The sequence below is a fragment of the Capra hircus genome, chromosome 26 (assembly GCF_001704415.2).
Source record: "Capra hircus breed San Clemente chromosome 26, ASM170441v1, whole genome shotgun sequence".
Lineage (NCBI taxonomy): Eukaryota > Metazoa > Chordata > Mammalia > Artiodactyla > Bovidae > Capra > Capra hircus.
In genome coordinates, this window is record NC_030833.1 from 2,121,751 (window position 1) to 2,127,517 (window position 5,767).

The window sequence follows — 5,767 nt, forward strand, 5'->3', positions numbered from 1 at the left end:
CCTGATTGCTATTGTCAGGATTTAGAAAACATCCTGCTCCGTAACTGCAGTTCTCACAGTGTTTATTATCAGTGCTCCCCCAAAGGCCTTCTACCACTGGTTTTCCATCCCCGAGAGCCCTATGTTTTATTCATCTCTGTTCTCAAATCCGTGTCAAACAGACATTTCTGGAGGCTGAACCGTTACAGTATTCCCGAGAAAACTCCGAGCCGGGAGATGGAGCGGCTGGTCCCTGGCACTGGGGTCATCGCTGTGGACCACGTCTGTGCTGGATTCGGGAGCGCCTCCCTCCCTCATCAGCGTTTCCTTAAAGTCACCACTAAAATGTCTCAGGACGAGCTCAGCGTGGGTCCCCTTGCAGACCTCTCTGTCCAGCAGCCTCATGCTATTACAGTGAAACCTTTCTTCCCTGCTGGCTCAGATGGTAGAGCATCTGCTTACAATGCAGGAGACCCGGGTTCGATCCCTGGGTGGGGAAAGTCCTCTGGAGACGGAAATGGCAACCCACTCCCGTATTCTTGCCTGGAAAATCCCACGGACGGAGGAGCCTGGTGGGCTACAGTCCACGGGGCCGCAAAGAGTCAGACGCAACTGAGTGACTTCACTCCCACTTTCCTCGAGTTGGGCCGTAAAAACAGACAGTGCCGGCGCCCAGCTCCAGGTCTGCAGCTCCAGGAGGAGGCGCCCTCCGCAGGGTCCCTTCCCAGGACTTGCCCTGATGGGGGGTGTGTGTTCCGAAAGCCTCCCTAAGGGGCGGACACAGGGGACCAAGGCCAGGAACGAGGCTCTTCGTTCCTCCTTGCACCTCCAGGCTCCCCTCTGAGACGATCTCGCTGAACCTCAAGGACTGCCTTTTCTTGCTGGCTGTCTTGGGGGGCAGTTCTCAGAGAAATGTGTTCTCCTGGCTTTTGCTTTCCTGAAAGCATCTCTTCCTTTAAAAAAAAATTCAGCCGCAAGGTATAATATGCATGTAATAAAAGGCACTTGAATTAAGTGAACAGTTGAGAGAGTTGACTCTCCGTGTAGCCACGCCCACACTCAGGATAAATGACCCCCCAATTCTCCCATGCCCCTGAGTTTGGTTTCTGGACCACAGCACACCCAGCCCCAGGAAAGCCCTGATCTGCCTCCCCACGCTGGTTTGGTCAGCTCTAAGCTTTCACACAAAGGAGGTCACCCTCGTGTGTCTGGCTGCTGGTACTCCGCACACCGTCATCAGGGCATAAAATTAAACAAGGAAACTAATGAATACAACTGCATTTCAATTAATTCACACAGACTCACTGAAGAGGGGAAGCTCACCCAAGAACATTTGAACAAGAGGACTTGGCTGCGTAGCCTGACTATTAAGGCCGGAAAGAAGAGCCTGTGGACAGCTGCTGACTCTGGCTGGTGAGTGCGTTCTCTCAATGGTGTGGTTGGCACTTCTGAAATGCATTTCTAAAAAGATAGGCCTGTGTGAATAGGAGAGCACCCTGAGGTGATACACTCAGCTTCTCGGGTGGTGGTGGGGAATCACAAATATAGGAGCAGGAGCTATGGTCCCCGTTTTGCCTCTGAGCTCGAAGTGAGGTGTGAGTATCCACCCCTGTTAGGATCCACATGCCAGAGCACAGAACCATTCTCACGCTGTTCTTATCAAGAAATGCAGAATCTGAGTGTAATTATGGGAAAGCATCAGACAAACCCGCATTGAGCATCTTATGAGATAACTTCCCATCCTCTTGAAGGATGTCAAAGCAGTGAATCATAAAAGTGAGAGGCTCTGACCTGGATGAGGGGGAACCAGGCAGCTGGACCTCCGATCTCAGGCTGCAAAAAGCGAAACGAGAGGGAACAACATTATGGGGACGACGGGAGAGCGTTGAATAAGGATTTTGGATTAGATGGTAGCATCAGATTGATGCAAGGTTTCCTAACTTTGAAAATTTTTCTGTGGTTATATGACAGGATGAACTTGTTCTAAGGGAACAGACGCTAAAGTGTTTAGGAACAAAGGAACGCCACGTCTGAGAATACATATGTGTGAGTGGGAGAGAGATTTGAGTCATGTACGATCACGGAGAGAGAAGGGGCGCGAATGATGGATGGGGAAAAGGCAATAGCTGGTGAGCTGGGGTAGCGTGCAGATAGGGCTAGCTTACTATTCTTACACATTCTCTGCTTTTGAAATCATGTCAATAAAAAGTTCCCTACATGGCGTTATCTCATGGTCTTCTGGATCTCATTTCTGAAATTCAGCTTTCAGCCTTACTGTTCCCATGGAGGTAGGGGTTCTTCTCCCTCTTTTTTTTTTATGTACAAGTAATTTGTTTTTTCTAATTTATTTATTTTCAATTGAAGGATAATTGTTTTATAGAATTCTGTCGTTTTCTGTCAAGCCTCAACCGGAATCAGCCTTAGGTATACATATGTCCCCTCCCTTCTGAAGCTCCCTCCCTTCTCCCTCTCTTCTCCCCCTTTACTATTTTCCTTATTTTGCTCTCCGGCTCTTCCGGTCTCTGCTTTTTGGGAACGTGAGGGTGGTTTGCCCGAGGAGGGTTTTCTTTGTGTCTGTCCTGCTCTGGATGGGGAGCATGCCTTAAATCCACGACATGACATTTTCAACTGGGTTTGGGCCTCTGTTATGGAGTGAACTGTGTTCGCCCAGATTCCTATGTCAAAGTCTCACCCCAAGTATGACCGTGTGTGGGAAACAGCCCTTAAGGAGGTGAATCTATGCTCAAATGGGATCATAGGTGTGGAACCCTAATCCTACTGGTGTCCTTTTAAGAAAAGGAAGAGACACTATAGACCTCCTTCTTCCCATGTGCGCAGAGGAGAAGGCGTGCAGGACACAGAGGTGCTGCGTGCGAGCCCAGGAGAGCCAGCCCGGCTGAAGCCTCGACCGCGGGCTTGCAGCCTCCAGAGCCGTGAGTCGACCGCGGGCTTGCAGCCTCCAGAGCCGTGAGAAGGCAACTGCTGTTTAGGTCTTGCAGTCTTACAATCTGTCACGGCAGCCTGAGCTGACGAATACAGCATCAGTTTTGGGAAACAAACAGCCAGAATTCTAAATATTCCCCCCATCTTATTTTCTCTCTGCTTCCCTTTGGGGACACTAATGTACAGTATGTAAGTCTATGTATAAGCCAGATAAGCAACAAGGCTACAGTCCACAGGGTCTCAAAGAGCTGGATACGACTAAAGCAACTTGGGATGCACACACAGCAACACAGCCATTGCTTTGTAATAACGTTAAATGGAATCTAATATATAAAAATGCTGAATCACCATGTTGCACACCTGTAACTATTATAATATTATATATCAACTATACTTCAATTAAAAAAAATTGAAGAAATGGTACGTAAGTTTCTTGGACACTAGAGTCTCATAGAAGTTTATCAGTGAAATAAGGTTCTCATCTACTTTGTGTGTGTGCTAAATTGCTTCAGTCATGTCCAGTTATTTGCAATCCTATGGTCTGTAGCCCGCCAGGCTCCTCTGTCCAGGGGATTCTCCAGGCAAGAACATTGGAGCGGGTTGCCATGCCCTCCTCCAGGGGGTTCTTCCCGACCCAGGGACTGAACCTGCGTCTCTCGCAGCTGCTGCATCGGCAGGCGGGCTCTTTAACACCAGCCCCACCTCCTTCTCCTTAGAATGGAGTGAGGAACGGAGGCTTTCATTACTAGTGTTTCTCTAGTGTGGGTAAACTGCATGAGTTTTTGACTTGGAGATTTCTTTTAAAAAATTAAAACATAAAAATTTTTTGAGGGAAGTTTGGTATGTATCCTGCATGGTCAACTAAAGCAAGTCTGAGCCCAGCAGACTTGAAGTTCTATCCCGTGAGTCCAAGTATCTCTGAAAATGATAATATGTGTTAAAGCATCATGACTTCGAAATCTATAAACTGCAAGTGATGGTGAGGAGAGCCATCCACAAGCGGCTCTCCCAGGGGACGTTTCTGCGCACAAATCTCAGACCGACTCCCAGCTCTGGATGATAAGGAAAGTGAGCCCGGCAACTCCGAAGAGGCCTGTCAGCCCTCGCCAGTTTCGGCATCTTCTGAAAGATGCTTTGATCTAATCTATGAAAAAAAGGGCTGCCGGCTTGAGGAATGAAAACAGACAAACACGTAGGCAACGGAGCACCAGCAAACCACCAGGCAGGCCTGAGCGCCCCGAAGCCCGCGTCAGGCTCTGGCTGAGGCTGTTAATTCTGGCCGTGTGGGCGCTCACGCTGGAGGACGAGCAGCTGAACCTGGTGGGCCCCCAACACTTCGGCCACGGCTGGTCTGTCAGTGTCTGGCACTGAACTCATTTCTGTAAAAAGATTGGCATTTTAAAGAGTGAGCAAGTGATTGTTGATTAGCGAAGAAGAACCTACTAGTTGTTTTATAAGAAGCATGACGTCGGGATAAGAATGCAGCATTCGAGCTATTTTGGAGGTGCGTGCAACATACAAATTTATTTGGAAATTCATGCAATGTATAAAAGGATGTTTTAGATGTTTTTCAACTCAAATGTCAGAAATTGAGAATGCTATAACATTCTAGTTAGTGTCAAAGACAATTCTGAAATTGTTTCCTTGTCTGAGAAGGAATCCAGGGCTTCTCATCTGCATGTTACACTGCGGCAATGCTCTATTAAAGGCAGTTCTATGATTTCCAGGTAGAGGTTTGCTGGTCAACCTGCAGTCTTGCTGTGTGAACCCTGACCTGCCTGGCAGCCAGCCTGGCATGTGGCCATGCACTGGGAGCCAGCCTGGGCCTGGAACCTCCTTGTCTGGCCTGGGAATTTCAGTCCTGGTCATTTGTGACCACTCCAGTGTCGTGCAGGGATGTCAGGGATGGAGGCACAGGTGAAGCCTGGAAATGACTGGATGCCAGGTCTGACCTCTCCAGGGAGCATCCCCATGACATGGGCTCCACGGCCACTGATGCTACCTCTCGGAGATAAAGAGAGGAGGAGGGCAGGTGGGAGCCCCAGAGCGCATGTCCCCATGTGGCAGGCACACCCTCGAGTGAGGAACAGAGGTCCTGTGTCATCTGTCCCCTCTCCCGCCTGGCTGTGCCCAAGCCTCAGCCTGTGGCCATGTCCTGGGGCAGACAGTGTGGATCTTGGCACACACACACTTGCCGCAGGCTTCCTCTTCCGGAGCAGGTGCGCTCTTGTTCACTCAGACTTCAGTGGAGGTTGAAGGGCAGGGGGCGAGCTGAACCTCAGCGCAGACAGCACGTGCAAAGCTGCCTTCTCCTCCAATTCAGCCAAATGTCATCCGGAAACCAAGTCTGGACCTGATCGCACCTCCACCACAGAAGCTCTGCTGACCCACTTCAGAGGCCGTTCAGCAAGGACCTGTTTCCCGTGGCTCACTAGCGGCCATCTACTTTATTTGCAAGGGCAGGGGCGAGAAACGAACACGTCCCAGATGAGAACTCTTACTAGAGGGCAAACACGACTCGTTAAAAACAAGACGCGGGTGGTTGGACACAGTCAGCCAGCTGCAGAGAAGCTGCCAAGGACACGACCGAGGGATTCCTCACTGGGGCCTGGGGACTCGGAGACGCCGGGGGCCAAGCCGTGCCTGCAGGAGGCTGCAGTCTCTCAGGAGGTTCTTGTCGGGTGACTATGGCAATAGCACGTCTTCAAAGTTGAATTAAGTTGCCTTTACTGCCAGCAACTTCCCAGCATTCCTGGTTTACTCATGCACAAGGACTCACTGGTTCAGGGCAAGACAGCCACCATGTAGAAGACAGTTCCTCAGGGTTAAAAGCACTTTTTTTAAA

General features: G+C 49.9%; 1 non-coding gene across 1 annotated transcript; it reads left to right on the forward strand.

Annotated features, from left to right (window-relative positions):
- On the forward strand, positions 407-478 carry TRNAC-ACA. The gene has a single exon. It is a non-coding gene; the product is annotated as a tRNA-Cys (tRNA).